The sequence below is a fragment of the Pseudonaja textilis genome, chromosome 1, assembly GCF_049901715.1.
Source record: "Pseudonaja textilis isolate UNSWEBS1 chromosome 1, rPseTex1.2, whole genome shotgun sequence".
Taxonomy (NCBI): Eukaryota; Metazoa; Chordata; class Lepidosauria; order Squamata; family Elapidae; genus Pseudonaja; species Pseudonaja textilis.
Genome location: NC_141990.1, coordinates 76,291,027 through 76,313,496, shown reverse-complemented (window position 1 = coordinate 76,313,496; position 22,470 = coordinate 76,291,027). Strand labels below are relative to the sequence as shown.

At 35.9% G+C, this 22,470-nt stretch overlaps 1 protein-coding gene and 1 long non-coding RNA gene across 5 annotated transcripts in view; both read right to left on the bottom strand.

Moving 5' to 3' along the window:
- PRKN (parkin RBR E3 ubiquitin protein ligase) overlaps window positions 1-22,470 on the bottom strand; it is a 737,950-nt gene that overhangs the window by 669,300 nt on the left and 46,180 nt on the right. The gene's annotated exons all lie outside the window — the stretch shown is intronic.
- LOC148127685 (uncharacterized) overlaps window positions 18,412-22,470 on the bottom strand; it is a 50,072-nt gene continuing 46,013 nt past the window's right edge. Inside the window, exon 2 of the long non-coding RNA XR_015744598.1 lies at window positions 18,412-18,627. This is a non-coding gene — a long non-coding RNA (uncharacterized LOC148127685). The remainder of the gene's footprint in view (window positions 18,628-22,470) is intronic.

Sequence of the window (22,470 nt, the reverse complement as noted above, 5' to 3'; positions counted from 1 at the left end):
CTCAGAAAACAGGACATGGAATGAAGGAAAGCACATTCTAGGATGTGGAGTGTTAAGAAAAATCTTCCAACCAGAAGAGCAGCTTTGTAGTGAAACCATTTACCTAAGGAAGTGATGGGTTCCCTTTCATTGATTTATTCAAGCACATATTGAGATGCTTTCATTTAGATTCCTGAAAGAAGCAATGAAGTGGTCACAAAGGCTTAGGTGGCCCTTTCGGTGAATATAAGATGTGTTGAATGCAAAGAGGAAACTAGTAAGCAAAAGGGGCCTTCAAGGGAAGGCATGAGGCAACAAAAGAAAGGGAAGAGAGAGAGGGAAAAGAGAGCATTTTTGGCAAGAAACCAAAATACAAAGTTTGGATACAGAAGGTGACACAGGCAATGGCTTCAGCACCCCTGAAAAGGCAGGAAGGCAGGTAAAAAGGTACAATATTTTGCTACAAATATTGCTACAGATTTTAGATCAAGGTATTGTATTTACATCAAGCCTGAGGATCATATTTAGGCCCATCATCATCCCTTTTGCAGTCCAGCAACTTACAAAGGGGGGAGGTCAAGGTTTAACCCTCTGGTTGTATTTTTTGGAGGAGGGAGCAGTAAAAATGCATAATGGATGATTAACTCATGCAGAAGTTCGAAATACCAGTACTGAAAGCTTCTGAAACTCCTTAAAATCTCTGAAATCTCCCCCCAAATAGGTCCCGGCTCTCTCACCACTTTTTTCCAACCATAGTTGTCATCATGTCACACAAAACTATCTAGAAAAGATCCATCTGAATGAACACACAAATACTAAAACCCAAACATCCACTATTAAGGAATTTCAGTTTTAAAATTGAAAAAAAAAGTTTTATCTCTAAACAAAGTCCTACCAAAGATAATCTATCAGCTTGCCATTTATTTTAAGCCTACTTTTCAACCGAAAGTATAAAACATATCAATCACAGAATACTTAGAAGTACAACCAACATGAAGATTACTGAGCAAATGTCTCCATAAAATCTACTGAGACTAGCAGCACTATATCTTACAGAGAATTTAAAAAAGAATGGAAATTGTTTTATTTTTCCTCTATTGGAAAGCAGGCAGTAGCTAGGTAGCTTTGTTTATTTTTTAAAAAAAAATAACTAATGGACTACTGTTGAGAAATAAAAACTACATCACAGAACAGCTTTTTTGCTCTAAAAGGACAGGAAGAGAGAAAGAAATGCCCAATATGTGCTCATTTTATTTCCACAAATGTAGGCAGCTAATAAAAACTTCAGAACTGAGAAGAACACATTTATCAAAAGATGATACACTTTTGTGTTTTTTTTAATACAGAAAACATCATACCTTTCTACTCCAGATATAGTAAAAAATGTAAGCTCATTTTACAATCAGTCCATCCAATCTAATTTTCCCAATTAGATTGGATGGGCTTATATTCTTATTGATCTTAGAATCTAGAACCCTTAAACCCTTAAATTTTAAAGAGACTTTGGCAACTCCTGATATAATAACAAATACAAAACAAACAAACAAACCAAAACATAACATCTGCAATTCCTGTTGGAAGCTGCAAGCTGTTCATGAGACATTGTAAAAGGAAGGGTGGGCTGAGGAATCAGAGGGTATTTCTGAAAATACCGGAAGTGATGAAATGGGCCCATTTTTCGGCCTCCAAAGGCTGCAGAGGCTTCCCTCGAACCTCTGAGAGGCCGAAAAAGGCCCCAAAGTGGCTAAAAATCATCTGGGAGGAGCGCAGTGCAGGTAAAGGGTTGGCGGCGGGGGAATTGCATGCTCATGCAAAGGGGGCATGGGCGCGCATTGCCTTCTGGGTGCTGGAACACAACCCCAAAAAGGTTAGCCACTACTGCTGTATATGCATGCAATATTATCTCGGTAGATAATTATGCATGTTTACTGCAAACGGTTTAACTACAGAATGAAAGTGTTTGATCGTAGTAAACAATATCTCTGTCCTTGTCTCTCTGTGTGCATGTGTATGTGTGTGCAACAATTTTAGCATGACAACTACAAAAAATTATCTATTAGAAAGCAGGAGGAGGCATATTTCTGGATTTTTATTTCATCTAGTTATAAAGGACTCTAGTTATTCAGGAAGGCCATATCAAAGCATAAATAAATGGCAATTAGATAGCAATCATTCTATGCAAAAGATACATTGGTGAGTGTGCTTTTTTATCATTATTGGCTTAATATGACATACTTTTTCTATGGTTAGTGGAACCAATTTAGTCACATTTTTGGCATATGCTAACCATATAACCTGGGTTTAAGCTCTAGGCTAAATTTTGCTTTAGAGCTCAATGAGTCATGCATATACAACCATTTTTGTCCAACAAGTGCTGTCAATTTGCAGGTGAAAAATCCAGATAGCAACCTGTTATTTTGGGTATCTCTTTGTTGCTGTAGCCAGAATCTGGTATTTATGCACTGAATCCTATATAGACAAGGCAAGCTTGCACAAGCCACTAAACTAGGATATTTCTAGTCTAATGTAGTGAATAAATCCAAGTACTTAGTCAACTCAAAGACAAGAAGGTGATCATTTTAGTCTCAAATGACTTTTAATTGGTCATTAATCAAGTCATCTGATGTAAACTAAATATTGATTGGCTATCAAACCATACCCTCGGCTGTTTGGCTGGTCAACAAAAATATAATGAAGCATTTCCAATGTATTTGATAGAACATCTAATGAAAAACTGGGTAAGACCTGGAAGAATAATGATATTTCATAATAGAGGAACTGAGACTTAAGCATTGGGCCTATCCAATAAGATGCAGTTCAATGTGCCTAGCTATTTTCTGTCACATTGATTATGTTTGGAGAGCACTCTGGGCACCAGCTCATTTTAGTTTAGTTTAGAATTAGATTAATTTCTGTTTCAGTGTGTTGTGGGAACACAAGCATTTAGATTAATCAAATTAACTGTGGCTCATGTAAACAGGTGTAAGAGTATGATCACAGCCATATTATTGTGTGATCCTTTGAAACCCATTTTACAATATCCTAGTGAATAGAAAACTTGTGTTAAAGAAGCACTATGAGTCCATTTCACTTACTTTATTTCCTACTTTTTAACACATAAACATTATTTAAGACACCTTTGTTTCTGGATTTATTCCTGCTCTTCTCTTGCCTATCAATATAGCTGTGTAGGCTGCAGGGTTTGAAATGTGAGTCCTTGCCTGTAAGTGGCTTTTCTGTGGCTCAAGATGTTGCCTAGAGAACATCTCAGAGGAATTAACAGATGGCAATTACAGGAGTGTTATCATGTTTATGGCCCATAGCACAATCAATGAAAATCAATTGACCAATAATTGCATTCCATCAAGTTAAATTGTGGAAGAGTAGATCTCTCCAGAGACTGGAAATAAGATGTGGAGCCTTTCACCTCTAGGTCAGTCACTACAAACACAACTCAAGTCAATAATGACTGAAAGTCATTAATGTTATGTTAGTAAAAAAGACTAATGCTAAACTTTGTTACAACATCTCTTCTTGTACCATGGCTTCAGGGTCTACAGCAAGACTAGAAGAATGTCTTCTTAATTTTTGAGTTCTTCTCATGTTGATACATTCTCAGGTTTAGGAGCGAGATGTACTATGCTCTCTGTAGAACACTTGTTCCTCAAATTGAGAATAACAGCCATTTAAATAATTGATCATGTAGAGACAAAAAAGAAAGTGATATTCCAAATATTAAGGAAGTCACAATGCACAGGCCAAAGTCAAGTAAGCGCTGAATAGAAGAGAACCATACAGCTAGTCCTCAGATAACACTATTTGTTCAGCAACCATTCAAAGGTATGATGACAGTGAAGCAGAGTTCTGTCCATTGCAACATTCCCACAACCACATGATCTTGATTCTTAGCTCATGGTTATAACATCACAGAGAGACATGGTCACCTGATTTCCATTTGCAACGTTCCCTGCCAGCTTCCCACAAGCAAAATCAATGGGGAAGCCAGTGGGGAATGTCACAGGTTGTTCTGTAAGTCAACTGAGAAGCCATATTATGGAGTATGAGATGCAACACTGTAGCACCACCAATCCTCTGTAATACCTACCTTGGGCCCCACCATTAACCACAGTCCATAGTGCCTGCTCATGGCCCCTGCCAGTCTACCCATAATTCCCTCCATACTGTTCACCCTCTGTAGCACTCACCCATGGTCCCCTACACTTAGTAGTGCCAATCTGCACCATTCATTTACCCACTACAAGCTCTTGCTTGTGAGCCTTGTGTCATATGCGGGTCTCTCTTAATCACCCATGTATCTCTGGGTTATCATGGCAACGAGGATTGCATCAGGAAATGGTTCCATGACCCATGATTTTATGATAAATTCATACCGCCACACCATTCTATTTTGAGTGCATACTTTATATATTTTTTCCTAAGTTGAAGATTAAAAATATGGTCTTGTAAGGAAGCAATGTTACTTTATATAACACTTCATATGACACTCAGTAATTTATCCATTGAGCATCATCGTTTATTTATTCAATTTAACTGGTATTGCTTAACTCCAAACAATTATGAGCAGCTAACAATACACCCATACAGAATTGACAAATATCAACAGCACCAAATCCAAATAAAAAAGGAGAAAAATCAAAATGACAAACTCAATATATCCCAAAACATGCCACCAGCAATTGATCTGTGACAAAGGGCACCAAAGCATGTCCAAAGCGTGTTAGAAGATCCAGACCCTTAGAGCTCTTTGGAGCACCAACAGCGGGAAACTTATTTTGGAGGGCAAGCGCTGCAAGAGTTGGTGTTCTTCCTGGTCCTGATAGATGGCATTATTTAATCAAAGAGCAATTCAGTTCCTGTGCAGTTGAGAAATCATTTTACTTCATTCCTTGTAAACGGGGATACTGTAGTGTTTCTGTTCTATAGGCACATTTCAAATTTTAGAGCATATCATGTGCACCTATAGCTGACTGATGAACTACAGTCAGATTTATCCTAGCATGCAGTATAACCCAACCTAGTTGTGGTCTACCTCCACTCCCCAAAAAAGGATTAATGGAGTGAATAGTGGTTCCATTAACTATCTTTAAGCAATTAGGAGAAATAGGAAGTTATCTGATTCATGGATATTATAGTAAGTGCATTCATTCACAAAATACCCACTTACCAAAAAATGAACTGTGAGATAACTTCTCCAGTCATCCCATACACATACACTAAAGATGTTTTCTATTATTTCAGCTTATCTTTGTCTTTTTAGGGAGGGAAGGGGAGAGCGCAGGGGCATTCTTCCAAAGAAAGGATTGGGCATTTTTATTTTTTAAGATTTTTTTTAAAGCTCCTCGAGAAATTTTCAGGGCTACAAACTGCATTGATTATGGGATTGGAAGTCCAAACTGGAGCGTATCAAGTACCTATGCTTACTAAAATAATACTATCGGACCAGTACCAGTACCATGATGATAGGAAATTCTATCAGATTGAAAATTGTTTTATGTTATTGTTCTTAATAACTGTACCCTAGAAATAAATGTACTATTTTACATTTAGAAGAGTTAAAGAGTTTAGGTTTATTAAGTAATTTTATTGGGTATTCTAGTGCTGAGACCAATTTGCTAGCAACACAGTGTTGAAAATGAGCCAAAACAGCTGCCATATACAACTCCAATTAAATACTTGTTAATGAACTTAGTGGAGTAGTGCATTCTGTTCTACTTCTTGGCTGTCTTTACAGCCACTTACATTAGCAAATTTGGAAATGTACTATAAAGCTAAGATAGATTCAAATTGTATTGAATTCAAGTAATCACTTTTAGGGTTTACCTAAAATCATGAACTTCTTTTGTCAACTGGCTAGTTCTAGGATGCCATATTCGTAAGAATTCTGTTTTAGTGTATTCTATTTCAACTCTTTTAGTAATATGATTGTAGCCATATTAAGGGCTACAATCCCTTCTCCAGCATTAATTCTTGAACAAGCTCTTTAAGATTCCAAGGGTGCTTTTACCCAGTTCTTTTTATCTTGCCAAGTTTTGGATTGCTACAAAAATCATTGCCCAGAATTTTATGGTCCTATGGAAATTTCATCTGGTCCAAAACACTTAGATTTGTATCTGGCATTGGTTATATGGAACGCGTGACTCACTTGTAAAAATAAACTCTAGTGGTTATGGCTGTGATTCTAGACACATTTTAGAACTGCTAGATATAAGCTATAATTTATATCAGATTTTTCCAAATATTTCTTTGTGAATGAGGTTGAACATTAAGATCTCCAGAAGAGGTTCTTCTGAATGGCCCATCATCCTAAGACTTTGGTTTGATAAGGAAGGATCTTTTCATCTATCAGATTAACAAGGAAGAGTTGTCTAGGTCCATCTCTATGTCCCTTTGTGGCTAGAAAAAATATATTTTATTTATACAAAACATGGTCAGGTAAGTATGTCTTGCTTGATAAAATTGAGGGTATATGTTGGGCATTTATTATGCTTTTCTTCCTGCCATTAAATATGCTTTAATTACAAATTTTAATTTGTCTCTAGCTTTTTCTTTCAGAGTGATCAGTATGTAAAATACACATCACAAATTGTTAAAATTACCCAGGCATTATTTTAGCAATTACATTGGCATATCTCTTCAACTTCTTAGTTGAACCATAAATTATTTCTTGATACTTGTTTTTCTAGACAGTTGTGTTATGCATCATATTCTCTGATAAATGTTTCTTGCGTGTGTGTGAGTTTGTGTGTGTGTGTATGTGTGTGTGTAATGTAGCCTACTTCAATGATTCAAGGCAATGTATGTTCAAACAATCAAACCATAAAATATGTCAAACAGAATACCAATTTTTATGACCCCAACTAATTCTATTAAGTACCACAGTTTGACTTGAAAGTTCATTGGAAAATTACCCTTCCTAGTGATTTTCTGAAGTTTAGCAGGTAAACTTTCACCTTAATTTTGGATATCACTATTCCAGGGTGACAGGGCTGTCACCCAGAATGTTGTTAAACATAAGCTTCCTTGAAATCTTGAAGGTGAAATTCTTAGCCTGGATCAGGTGGTTTCAAAAGTAACAAGTAACTGGGCAATAGTGACCTTAGTTGATAATGTGAATAGTGGGCTTTCTAGTTGATAATCTGAGTTTCTGAATTCCAAATGATTCTTCTATCATCTCACTAGATTCTTCTTACTTGTTTTCTAACTGTGAGTTGCTATTTCTGCTACAAAATGCTTGATGAAAATTTCACGAAGTCCTGCTTGAACTTCTTCAGACCTATTACTCCCTAACAATATCTAGATAACCCAAAACAAGGCCACTTGGATAATAACCTGAAGACATATTTATTGTGCAAATGAATGCTGCTTTGTCAATCCTACTGAAACTGACAAGGAAGAAGAAAGAAGAAAGAAGAAAGAAGAAGAGGAGGAGGAGGAGGAGGAGGAGGAGGAGGAGGAGGAGGAGGAGGAGGAGGAGGAGGAGGAGGAGGAGAATACTTTATTGGCCAAGGAATTTATCTTGGTGTAAATACTCTCTGTACATTCAAGTCAACTACAAGGAGCAGAAGAGGAGGGGCTGGGCCTACCGTAGAACCTCCTCCCAGCTTCAGAGAATGCAGATCTGAGCACAGAGCACACAAAGGACATTTGGGAAGCTTCTTGCACAATGAAAGTGTTTCTACCTTGACTTGCCTGCCTTCAAAACCAGACTGCCTCAGGACCCATACTTGTATCCTTGGACCTGGTCTATGCCCTGATGATTGAGGGAGACCTCTCAGTAGCAATCCCATCCAGGACTTCCATTGCTTCTATATTCCCAAAGTTAACCATGTACTTAAATGATGCATCTGTGGATTGTTGGGAAATGCCCTATCGACTCACTAGAAATCTAATAGATCCATAGAGTAGCTGGGGTAGACTATCTTAAAAATGTTAAATTATTCCCAAATCATGTTAATTATCTCTTTCTTTTGCAATTATGAATTCCTTACTTTCTAATCCAATATTTTATTAATGGAAAGGGATGTCTACTGTCAATCAGCTGTATTGCTACATGTCCCATACAGATCATTACTATCACTACTGTCTGAAATAGTTCTACTAAGCTTCATTCTACTAATTTACAGCAATGACTTTACACTTACTGAATCATACCAAGGAAATTAAGGAAAGATTAGATTTATCAAGCTTCATACAATTTTCCAAGAGTATTTTGATCTTACATATTTCTTTTAATGTCTGAAGTTATGCACATTTTCTAAGCATATGTATGTATGTTTTGGGCTACAGCACACAGATAAAATTAAAAGCAAAATCCATTTTTTTAAAAAAAACTAATATATTTAGCACCAGCATCTTAGAACTATGCCTATTGTCTATATAGTATATTGGCATTACATTGGGAAGAATATGGCATTTTAAATTTCTGTTCTTTGTTAAAATCGAGGGAAATGGAATGTGCCAACATAGAATAGCAAATAATTAAAATTCCTCTGCTGAGACACTGTGGATAAACATGCAGGTTATATTTTGGAGGCTATGTCTAGTTTTAATATATTCATTTCCCCAGAGAAAGCAAATAAACAACCCTTCATTAGTCTCTAAACTAGAGAAAGTGTTATAGAAATAAAAATATTTTAGTGTACAGTAAATCATCTGAAAGAATTAGTTGACTTAAAATTGAATTACATTGATGCAGTTTGAAAATACATTACAGATTTTAGATGTGTTTTAGATGTGTTTTATACAAATTACCACTATACACACACAGACACACACTTTAATTTGATTCATTTCTTTTATGTTTTTATATTAACACATTTTTTTCAGATATTTTCTTCTTTTGATATTTACAGAACAGAGGTAGAAGGAACCTTCTAGTCCAATCCTTTGCTCAAGCAGGAGAACCTATTATCATTTTAGACAAATGGTTGTCCAATCTCTTCAAAAAAGTCTCCAGTGATGAAGCATCTACAACTTATAAAAGCAAGCCATTTTACTGATTAATTGTTTTAACTGTCAGGAAATTTTTCTTTGGTTCTAGGTTGGTTCTCTCCTTGATTAATTTCCACTCGTTGCTTCTTGTCCTGCCTTCTGGTGCTTTGGGTAATAGATTGACCCTCTTCTTTGTGGTAGCTACAAGTGTAATTATGTTACATTATCCTCACAACCGTATTTCAGAGATAGTACAATGGCAGAACCTTATTTAGAATGGGATATAGAATTTATCATCTCAATAACCTTAATAAATGTTTTGCACGGAAGAAATCTCACTTGAGTTTTGCTTTGGAGTGTGTGTGTGTGTGTGTGTGTGTGTGTGTGTGTGTATTATGTATCTCCTTTTGAACTTACTTTGATTGTGGAACTCTCGATCAACCATGAACACAATTGTTTTTGTTTATAGTCGGGTTTAGGTTTAAAAACCAAATTTCTTCACAGCATCCATTTGTTTATGGTAAAGATGTTCCTTATGTGGCAGCACAACTCAAAATCAATGCACATTTTTGCCTGGTCAAGAAGCAATGTGGATTCATAAAGAAAGTTTTGAAACAATACAGACAATTTTTATATGTTTAGCAATTTCCCATAATCTGTTCCAATAATAATAAAAGATGAATAAATTAAGTTCAACAGGCATAAATTCTTCAAGGAAAAGTCCTTGAGCAATAAAAAAATCTAATGAGCAATACAGAGTTGATGGAACTTCATGCTTCACTGTATGTTGCAAAAACAGAATCATTTACAAACAACAAGCTGAAAATGTATTGCCTTACTGGATGAATCAGTGATAGATATGTGTGTGTGTGTGTGTGTGTGTGCGCGTACATACACAGACAGACATTCTTTTTTGCACTTGATACTTCATGCAATTATTTCCTGAAGTCTTGTTCTGCAACTAAATTACTAAAAGAATTATTTTTAAGATATAACAAAACATGTCATTATTTTTTAAACATGCTTATGCATATGCACAAACCAATTTGATTTCAGTCTGATTTGTAAAGTAGGTTTCCCTTTGTGATATTCTTCTATTGCACATCTTAAAAAACAATTTCATTCAATTTCAATAGTAGAAGTTACACATAAAAAGTACTTTGGCACTATAGTTTTAAAAAATTCATCTTGTTCATGTTTCATCACCATGTCAAAAGATTTGTAACATGACAAATAGAAGTAATTAAACCTTCAGCACCTAGGACATTTTGATAATAATTAATAACATCATTTTACCCTTTAAATTTGAATTTCAACTAAAGCATATTTTTCATCATCATTTTATCTTTGTATCACACAAATTGATTTTTTATAAACTTTATTCAGTTTTTCCAACAATTTAAAAAACATAAAAAAAACAATTGCAACAACGTTGAAGACATTAACATTTAACCATATTACTCTACTTAATTTTCTATTGCATTACAATATTGCATCTGAATTCTTCTGTTGATTCTCTACCTCTTGTTACACACATTTTCTATTAATTCTACATTCAGTACCTATAGCTTCATATTCTTTAATTTGTTACAGTATTACTTTTCTTTCTATTGTCAAACCATATATACTAGGCATCCCAGACTGAATAATACACAGATTCCTCTCTATCCTTTAACTCTAAAGTCAGTCTGTCCATTTCCACGCAATCTAGAATTTTTCTTATCACTGCTCCCTCTTGTGGTATATCTCCCTGTTTCCAGTGCTGTGCGTATGTAATCCTAGCAGCAGTTGTAATGGGTAAGATAATGTATCTGTCTGTCTTGCTATACTGTCCCTTAATTATGCCTAGTAGGAACAGTTCTGGTCGAAATTCAAGTTTTTGCTTGTTATTTCTTCTAATCACTTTCGGATGTTACTCCAGTACTTTTTTTTTTGCTTCTGGGCAAGTCTACCACATGTGAAAGTATGTACCCTGTTTGTTCTTATATTTCCAGCATTCTAGGCTTTGGGTTGCAAATATGTTTGCCAATCTGGTGGGGGGGGGGGGGTAGATGCCACCCATAAAACATTTTATACATATTTTCTTTATATACTGTAGATAACATTAGTCTATAATTCTTCCCCCACATTCTTTCCCAATATTCTAATTCTATATTATATCCCAAATTTTTCGCCCAAGCTACCATTGGGTCTTTGACTACTTCTTTTTCCATTTTGAAACTCAAAAGAAAATTATATAGTTTAGATATCGTTTTTTTCTCTGTTCCTTGAATAATTTTATCTAATTGTTGTTGGTCCATGTAAAATCCATATTCTTCCTTATCCTTTCTGTATCTTGCCTGTATCTACATATATCACACAAATTGTTATCTTACCAACCAAATATTTAACTATTGTGAATAACAATAAAAAGTCTCTAACGAATAATGCCCTATGAAAACAAAATATAACAAACTTCCAACTTGGATAAAAATGATAGCATATATTTTCATGTTTTCCTATATGTGAATTCAGGATGGAGAGCAATGATTAACCAAGTAAAATTTCAATATTAGCAAATTTATTTTTAAAAATATGTTTTAAAATGTATCCTAAATTTAGTGCTCTGGCATGAAATCCAGTGATATCGTGCCACTTAAAGAAGTCAGCCATATTTATTTATTTATAAGGATGCTCATCTCAATAAACAAATAATATCTCCTGAGATGAGATTAAATTCAGTCACATCGAAACCAGACAGCATTATTTACCTTTATTTTTACATTACAAATTAATTCTGTAGAAGGCATTTAGGCAAAAGCTTAAATCATGGATCATGTTTCTGCCATAATTTCTCTAAATTAATCTAATCCATTTAGTGACCATTGAAAGTTACAACAACACTGATAAAGCGACTTACGACCATTTTTCACACTTATGCCATTGCAGTATCCCCATGGTCACATGATCAAAATTCAAATTCTTGGCAACTGACTCATATTTATGACTGTTGTAGTGTCTTGGGTCATGTGATCACCTTTTGTGACTTTCTATCAAGAAATGTCAATGGGAAGGCCAGATTCACTTAACAACAGTGTTAGGAACTTACATCTGCAGTGATTCGCTGAACAACTGGTGGTAAAATGGGACCAAAATCACTTAACAACTGTCTCACTTAACAAAGGAAATGTTGGGCAAAATTCTCATCATAAGTCGAGGTCTGCCTGTACCCTTATGGAAAAGGCTAATCTGATGAGAAATGTGATGTTACAAGACATCAGTTGCAGACAAGAAGCAAAAAGAAGAAGAAAAAGAAATCCTTAATGTATTGGAAAAATAATACATCTCAATGCCTTTGTCATAAGGCTGGTGCTAAAAAGTAAAAATTTGGAAAGATGCAAGCAAATTCTCCAGAGATCTGTTGATTAACTGCTTTCTACAAATAACAATCAGAAGAAGGGGTCAACCCTGAAGCTGACCTAACTTTGGCCATTTTCTTTTTGTAGCTTTCCTCTAAGGAAGTCTCTCTTTGCATTGCTTCAGGGCTGACACAGCCTGGAGCGAAGGGGCCAGGGAGGAGGGGTGTAGAGGTAGCTGGGGTGTTGTAGCCTTAAATAAAATTATTTCCCCAGGGAATCAAGGACGTTCGTGCAGATGTTCGAAAGGTGGAGAGTGAGGTCACCTAGCAACTGGACTAGATGCTGATTGGATCATGAAACTCTGGGAGGAAGTGACAAAGTTTTACTTTTAAGTGGGTATAAAACCAACGGGAACTTAGAGCTGGTTTTCCATCAAGTCTGTGCCAATTTGGTATGTCCCAATAAAATGTTCTTTGAGGAATATGCCTGTCTTGGAGTTCTCATTGATGGGGATGTATTACTTGGAACCTTGACACATGTTTCGTTTACCCCCTATCCATCCTTCAGGTATTTCTGAGCATGGACATCCTTGCTGCCAAACTCATTTCAAATATGACTGCATCCTCAGTGCCATGTGCAAAAAAGCAACTAAGAAATATTTTTTTTTGGGGGGGGGGGGAATCAGACGAAAGGGATATACGGTTTTTGAAGCAACCAACCTAAATGTCATCTGAAACATTCAAATTTACCACAGCATTCTGATTAATTTGTGAGTTCCAGGAAACCTGGCATGCAGTTCACCTCTTTTGAAAGAAATGACAGCAATGGGCCTCAAGGGAAGTTCAGAAACATGACTCATCTCAAAACTACTGAACAAGGTGTGCATGATTAACTGAAGGGAAAGGGCTACCATTAAACAGTATGGGATAATTGTAGATGTTTCATATATATCTCTCCCAGCAGGTGCCAGTACACAGTAGTGCAGCTATAACCAAAAGTAAAAGCTGATGTTAGAATAAAAGAAGCAAAAGGGGAAAGATTCATGGAAAATGGAAGGAAATGAATGAAGGCTGGGTGTTTTGTTTTGTTTTGTTTTGTTTTGTTTGCAAATGGTAATGTGTATAAGCAAGAACAAAAGCAAAGAACAGAAACGTGTAAACCTACTGTCCATATTGTAGTTAATACCTTCCACAAGAATATCAGCAGCATTCCTTCATGCAAACAATTATTTTTACAACGCCGATATATATGGAAATTGGCTCAAATAAAATAGCTAATATACACTAAGTCATTCTGGTGGCTGATTATGATTACAGAATTAATCACTAATTCTAGTAATTTCATTTTTTAAAAGGTAATGTCATTTATTCATAACAGAAGTACTATATCCTGTTAAGTTTTCTTATAGGGATATGGGAAGGAGAGGGTGAGAGGGGCAAAAGAAAGATATAAGTAGTTTAAAGAAGAAAACAACATTTCACTTTAAAAAGCAGTCTCCATACAGCTTCTTCTGCTGTCCTGCCACCCAGCTCTTCTGTTGACATTAAGACACTTCACTATAATGTTCCAAAAATCAATAGCAATTTATTCCCTCTTTGGACCCTCAGCAACAAAAGTAAATAATATTGTCACCTCCAGTCTGCCTGTAGAACATGGTCACAAAACAGTCTTGCTATTATAATGCAACCCGAGATGGTCAGCATTCTTTACGCTAGCTCTGCTGATTGTATTGGTTTTCATGAAAGACAAATATTTTAGCAAACTAATAGAGAGAGGTCAGTTTGGGTTTTTTTTTTTTTTTTGTAGGGCAGCCAAAGGAAAAAAAGTGTTGAAACCAAATTAAGGGAAAAGTTGAGGAGCTCTCATTTTGTCTGTATTGATTTTATTAGAGCAGAAATGAGACACAGGCATAGCCTCCCTGTTTAGTTGTTTTTTTTTACAGTTATGTTCTTTGGACGAAAATATATGAAGAACATGTACATATTCCAAAATATCTTCAAATTAGAGTACAGTTTTTAAAACTTGACCTTCAAAATATCAAATGTCAAATGGTTCTTTCTTGTAAGCCCATCTTGGTGCTGCACAAAGTAAATATAAGAAATCCTCAACCTATGATTTAATTGACCCCAACTGACTCCAAAATTTCTGTTCCTAAGCGAAACATTTGTGAGGTGAGTTTTGTCCCATTTTACCACCATTCTTGCCACAGTTGTTAAGTGAATCACTGCAGTTAAGTTAATAATATGGTTGTTAAGCAAATCTGGCTTTCCAATTGAGTTTACTTTGTCAAGAAGATCACAAAAAGTGATCACATGACCCCAGGACACTGATAACATCATAAATATGAGTCAGCTGCCAAGCATCTGGATTTTGATCATGTAACTCTGGGGATGCTGACATGGTCGTAAATGTGAAAAACATTCATAAGTCAACTTTTTTTAGGCCATTATAACTTCAAATAGTCACTAAATAAACTATTGTAAGTCGAGGACTACTTTGAATACGAAATACATATAATATTTTTCTGCAAGACCTGTCAGCCTATGTTCGATAAGGCAATATAAGAAGCCAATTATCTAGGAAACTGCACAGGTATTCCACAGCTCAAATTATTGTGTGACTCCTTTCACTGTTCATTATCCATCAGCGAGTTTACAAAATGTATATGTTCAAAGTGCAGAACAATTAGTGGAACTATAATGAGAAAGGAGTACTGTTTTCAAACACAGTCATCAGGAGGCAAACAGAATGCTGATTAGCAAGACTTAGCCTGATCAGTATAGCTCTTTTTAGCTCTTAAGATATTTCAGTTCCTGAAGAACCTTCTTAATACATTCCCATTCCATATTTCCAGAGGCAAAGTTTCTCCTTTCTTTCCTTAAAGCATTTCCCACCCACCCCCTTTTTTTTACTTTTGCATTTTCTAAAACATAGTTGCCATATGATTACCCAGTCAAACTGGGCACCCAGTTATTTGTTATGCAGTATCACTTGAGGTATTCTATCTATACCATGAGATTTATACCAAATCTGGCCCATGGGGTGCTTAGATCTGGCCCATGGGGTGAACCCTGGAAACAGCAAAGGACCAACCCATGGTGCCTCTGCCAGTGAAAATGGAGCCCGGGAGGGCCGTGGGTGGCCCTCCCAAGCTCCATTTTCACTGTCAGAGGGTTGCAGGAGGACATCGTAGCCAAAAACGGAGCTTGGGAGCCTATTTTCGCTTGCAGAGCACTTGGTAACCACAGGTGCCCCCGACACAAGTGATGTTGAGCTGACCACACCCACCCTGGTGATGCCCAACCTGGCCCCCCAAGGTGAAAAACCACTCTGATGCGGCCTTCAATGAAATTGAATTTGACACTACTGATCTATACAATCTGTACTGAATAGAGACCCAAGCAATTCATTCAGTTTGTCTGCAATATTTTTGTCATATCTTAAAATTCATATTTTCTTTACCATCCAACAGACCATCCAGTGGTATCTTGGGATTTTTATTGCATCATTATTATCTTACTGTTAAGTTTATGAGTGAAATACTTTTGAAAACATTTTATTGCATCCTGTATGGTCTGGTTGCATTTCTTTTATGCAACTTTGTATTATTTTGGGGGTTATACTTGAGCAAAAGTGTTATGAAAAGGCTCCTCTTTAATAGGTTATTTGACAAGGCATGTTTATACTTAAGATTTAGTAAGTTTGGTAATATCTTTTCTGATTTGTCATATCAATTCTCTCAAAATAAATTAAATAACATAATTGTTACTCTTACTGTTTCCTAAGCTTATGAGCAACTTATAGAACTAGCTTTAGAACTGTATTTCTATGTATTCTGCCATCATTCAGAATATATAGGTCTATTGGAGAATATGGAAAGTCTGTTCATATGTGATCTTTCTGAAAATGCATCAGATGTCCAGACTCAAACATCATACAAAAAACTAATTTGGAACAGAAAGGAGAAACAACATTAGGTAGACTTGGAATGAGATAGAACAGCAGCTCAATTCTTGAGAAGGAATGGAAGAGAAAGTTATTTATTTGATACAGAATTAAAACAGGATTGTTAAATATTCCAACTTACATACTTCTAAAAGAGTTAGTAATACAGCTATTAAGCGAAATTGGCTTTCCCATTGACAGATGTACTTAATACGAGAATCGCTATAAGAAGTATTCAGATATAAAGGTTTTATATATATAGGGGAATTATTGTGGCCTTGTTCTTTTCTCCTCTAAAACAGTGTAGGGGAGAATTTTCAGGGATATATAAGTATAGGAAACAAGCTCTGTAATCCAGGCACTGATCTGACCCTTAATAGCTTTATAACATCATTGTACTGTCACTGGATAGAACACAAAACTAATCACTACTATAAAATAACCTTAGGTGTTATTCCCTAAATTAAATAAAACTCTGTAGTTGGCAAACTGTGACTGCTTATTTATAGTACATTTTCTCATAGGCTGTACTGTAGTATGAATGAAGTTTCCAAATATTTGATGGATTCTTTTGGTCCATCAAAAGAGAAAAAGATGTCACAAAATATTTTACTTGCATTGTAGGACATTTATTCATTTCTCTTCTCTGCAACTTTAAGTGGTTCAGCACTCAGTGGCATTCCATATTTCTAAACCTAAGACTTAGTTTTACCTTTAATATGAAAGGTAAAATAGTGGTCACTTCTATTTTAAATTATTATTATTGAAAAAGTCTCTTCAGAGCTCTTTCAAATTATCTTATTTTGAAAATAGGAAAATAAAGCCCCATGTGCTTTACTGAAATTGATTTAACAATGAAATGCAGCTAGCCAAACGCTGATGAATACAAAAGCTGAATGTTTTGAAAGGAAAGTAATTCAGAATAGGAACTAGACTCCTCTTCCAAGTAGGAAAAGAGGATGGAAGGAGTAAGTAAATGAAATGCAACATATATTTCACTCTTCCAGACTACCCCAGCCTTTTTCTGCCTGCTGAAATTGGAAGCCAAGTTATCTTTTAACACCACTGCCTACCTGCACAACTGCAGAATTCAGGAGACAATGGCTATCTATTTTTGTTGAGTTTACAAAAATATGTAATGATTAAATAAAAAACATTGATATTAGTGTTTCTAGAAGAAACTCTAACATCAATGTCTTTTATTTAAACATAAATATATCTTTATTTAGAAATTCAACCAGCAGTCATGAACTAATGATGGGAAAGTCAAGAGTAAAAAAAAAAAGGCTGACTAGTGATTTGCTTTCAACAGTGGCAAATATCTGATTTGCTTCTGCAGAATCTAGCAATCCAGTCTACCATCTATATTTATCCAGGATTTAAATCTCTTTCTTTTGCCTTTGCATGGTAAATCAACTTCTTGTCACTTATTTTTCAGTCTTGAGGGTAGAGGACAGCTACACTGTATTTTGATACTGTACTGGTTTTGTTTAGTCTCTGGCTCTTTATTTCAATCTTGGAAGTCTGGAAACTTCAGCCCAGGCAATCAATTTATAAAACTGAAGTTATTTATAAAATTAGGAAAATATCTTCTATGTAATGTTTCTGCCGTATGTTACAACTAGTTTACCCAGTAGTCTTTGATTTATCCTACTTTATTTCTTTTCACCAATTCTCTAAAAAAATGATTTATCATTTGTAAAACACACACACACACACACACACATACAGATTATGTTACATTTATTATGCAATGTTATCATATTTAGTGGGAATTGATCCCCTTTAAATGAAAAGCAGTCTATTTTTTTATTAGAAAATAAAACAAATTGTCTAGCAGCAGAAGAAACAAAGTTCTTTCATCCTTTCTGCAGACAGAAAGTAAAAGTGATAGGCATTGGATGCAGAAAAAACAAATGGAAGCACTTCAGTGCACAAAAATATAATTAAATTATGGGACTCACTGCTTTAGAATAATAGTTGTTAGCTATGTAGTGAACAGACAACCCCATGGCGAAAAAAAAGGAGTGTTCTCTTCAAACCATCTATTAATTTTTTGAAGGTGTTTAACTTGATCTTTGTTAGCTACACCAGCAGCTGACTTGACCAAACAGAGTAGAATATACAGTATTTTATACGTATAGTAGATTTTTATCACAAATTTAAAGAAAAATCATCTGAAATAACCAGGCAAAACTAGTTTTGCTATATATCTGTGTATTTCTCCGGACACGTCCCCTTGCATGACACTTGTAGTCATACTCAATCTGGCCAAGAGGAAAAATCATTCTGAAAAAAATCAGGTCTGATGACAGTCACTGGAAAAGAGGCAGCACTTCCCTGTTTTACTCTCTGGGAAACATGTCTCTTCTCTGCTGCCTCTTGACTGGTGAGCCAAATGAGAGAGGCATAGCTGGAAAGAGACAGAAAGGGTGGGGGAGAGAGAGCACAAGGAAGGGAAAGAGGGAGAGGGAGAAAAGGGGAGGGGGAGGGAGGGAGGGAGGGAGAGAGATTGGATAACTAACCCTAGTTTAAGTTGCAGTGACTGTTTTGTCTTTAAAACACATTTTAAGTTACTCTGGTGAAAGCAACCAAAGAACTATAAATGATTTAATGAGCTACTTACAGATTTACTGTGGGAGAACAAAAATGAAGATATAAATTGCAGAAGTTATCTGTTTCCAGAGCATCTTCTTTATTGAGAGTGAAATACAACACTACCTCATAAAATGTATGCTCAAGTCTAGCTTCTTGTGTACAATGGAAGCAGAGGTGGTATTAAGCAGGTTCTGACCAGTTCTGGAAAACCAGTAGCAGAAATTTTGAGTAGTTCGGAGAACTAGCAAATACACCTCTGAATGGCCCCACCCCCATCTATTCTCTGCTTCCTGAGTCCCAGCTGATCGGCTGGGTGTTCTTTTGTTGCCCTGCACAGGAGAACGGAGCTGGAAAGCAGGTCAGTGGGATGGGGAGGGAATGGAGATTTTGCTGTATCCTTCCGCTGCCATGCCCACCAAGCCATGCCACACTCACCAAGCCACATCCACAGAACTGGTAGTAAAAAAATTTGAATCCCACCACTGAATGGAAGGGTCCAGTACATTGAGTAGTATAGTCATATGTAAAAAGTTGAGGTTGTATGCTATTATCTTATTCTACTACTCTAAAGAGTCGGAAGTCAACGCTTTTCTTTTTCTTTCCCCTTTTGCTCTACACTTTTTCCACTTTTTCCTCCCCTACATTTCCATTATTTTCATTTTTCTTTGTATTTTATATTATGATAAACTACTTGTAATACCGCATAAGGTAATATAGTAATGAAGGATACCTACAGAAAATTTACGGTAATTCTTTCATTCCTTTCCTTCTGCCATGTAAATTGTAGAGTAAAACAAGAATGCAGGAAACATATTGTTGAGGTAATTCCCCATTAGGAGAATGAGTGCATACAGGGAGACGTATTGAGAGTAGTGTTTGAATAATACACACACAGCACACAGATACACTGTACAGTAAATGTAGGCTTTTACTTTTTAAGCAAAGTTCAAAGTAAGCAGTCCAAAGTTATTCACAGGTAAATCAGTCAGTTTTCAATCCAGGGATAATCCAATAACTAAGTCCAGTGGCAAAAACAGTTCAGTATCAGACTTACATCAAATCCAGGAATATCAATTAGGAAAAATGGAGGAACGGCAATACTCTCCAACAGAAGTAAACAGAGACTCACTGAGATCTGAGATTAAGACTAAACAACCCAGGTTTCTGGCTCCATCTTATGGCCATTTGAGAAGCCACACCCAAATACAGTTTTTGCATTTTCTTAAAGATACAGTATTAAAATGTCTATCCTGGTTTATATATTTCCAGCCTAAATACCTGTTAGGTGACTTATATTTCTAACACATATCATCAGTAAATACCTAAGACTTTTAAAGGTGCTTATCTGCCTTCACTATTGCTTTCATATTCCAGAATATATACTTTCTTTCTCCTGATTTACCACTTGCTGTCTCCCATAATCAGCATCCATACCTCAATGAAGGAATATACAGAAAAGATTTTACCATAATTAGAACGACTAATTCAGACAGTTCCTATCATTGAGTCCTGGTTGAAATGTGCTATGGATAAATAAATCATTGCTTGTATTCCTACCAAAAGAACGGGACAGACTGTGTTTTCCAGGTGGAGCTAGATTTCATAGCAAACCCAGGTTTATATATTGGCATTTCCAAGGACCTCTGAGAAATGAAGCAGGTAGAGAAACATCTGGAGTCCATGTTAATTCTTGGAGACTGCATAGACACATCCTTGTAGTTTTCTTGGCAAGATTTTAGAAATAGTATGCCACTGACTACTTCTTAAAGCTGAGAGACTGACTGGCCCAAAGTCACCCAGTTAGTACCGTGCCTAAGGCAGGACTAGAACACATAGTTTCTGGTTTTTTACTTGGAGCCTTAATCATTATCCCAAACTGTTCTCTTATTTCATCAATAAAATCACATAAATTCATTCTAAGCTAGAACCCTGAGGGACAGAAATTGCTTACAAGACACAGATAACATTTTATACTATTACCTGATAAATTTTTGAATTTATGAATCTCAAGAAAAAATTTGCAGCATTAGCTCTCTCATATATGGATTACATTTCTGCCCAACCAGATCAGTCAAAACATCCAGGAAGGGGACAAGAAGCTAGATACAGCTGGTAGTCAATCCTTCTTTTTAGAGAAAGAAAGAGTGACAGCTTTGGAAAAGATGTTGGTTAGCCATTCAAAAATTCAGTCTTGGAGCTAATGCTAATGGAAAACTCTAACTCACAATGAAATGGGCGGCAAACAAATTTAATAAATAAATAAAAATGAAAATTGCCAACTTATTTTTAGGATTCACTTTTACAGGGCACCGATTTCAGAGAGTTCTAGAGGATATGAACACATCACAATTTGGATTCAGGAATGGGATAGAAACCATAGCAGTTATTACACTGGATGACTTGTGGTGGGATATAGATAGTGGAATACAACCTACTAGTTTTAGAGATGGCAAATATTAAGAGTTTTACTTGATTGAGGTGATAAATAAATGCTACAAGTAAATGAGTAAATAGTTAAATAATCGAGATACTGAAAGAGCCCTTTTCTCAGTAGCTACTACTCTGTTAAGGTAAGTTAGCTAGGCTAACCAGAGAACGACCTTCAAAGCCTCCCCCCAACTCCCGGATTCCCAAGGATAGACATGAAAGGCAATGATCCCTGAGGTGATTCGATAGGAGCTTTGGGGATAAAACCAGCAGGAGTGCAATTTATTAAGAGAAAATGCCCTTAGGGGAAATAAGACAAAGTCAAAACCAGGAACATTTGGATAATAAAAATATTCTATGAACTGTTTAAAAAGCAAAATTGTGATACCACTATAAACAAGGGACTGCATTGCATCTGCCAGTTTCTTCAGCCAAATATCATTTGCTGCATTTCCAATGCAAAGTTTTTTAAAAGCCTGCCAGGCTTAGATGTTCTTACACATAGGACAGTTGACAGCAGTGTCTTTGCTCCTATCAAACCTGGAAATCTATAGTCACAGTCAATTCTTTTCGTTTTTTAAATGCCACTTTCTGCAGAGGTGTCCTTGATTATCAGCTGATCTTACCCAACAAACCAACTGCAGTTTCCAGAAATATTCTTCTAAGGAAAAAAAGCTAAAGACAAGCAGTTGCTAAAAAGTCGTGATCTAGGCATGGTCCATATTATTCTAGCCTGCCTAGCTAGAAAGAAAGAGGTTGGTAGTGCATATAAAACTTAGCAAATGTTCTTGTTGTGCAAGGGCTGGTAGGAAACTAGGTATTTTCTGGATGATATGGATATAGTCTCCATGCCAAAAATATAAATATAATAAATATATATTACGTTTTAATCTAGTTAATGTGATTATATACTGCCAGAGCCGCCAGAGCCACCAGTATATTTCATTGGGCATGCTGCTGCACAAATAGGTCCAATAAGTATTTTCTGTATACTTTCCAAAGTCTTTTTACAATACATATTTGCTGAATCTCTGTAACGAGCAATTTATTAGCCTGAATATGTGTGTGTGCGCGCACACACACACACAGAGTTATCTTGAGTGGTGGTTGCAATACAATTTTATTATAAGAATGTCTGTTCTCTGCTCTTTTCCTTTCTCTTTTTTTTGAAGAAAATGGAGGAGGTAAGAATAACTCTAATCATTTACTTTGGAAAAATATAACAGGAGTT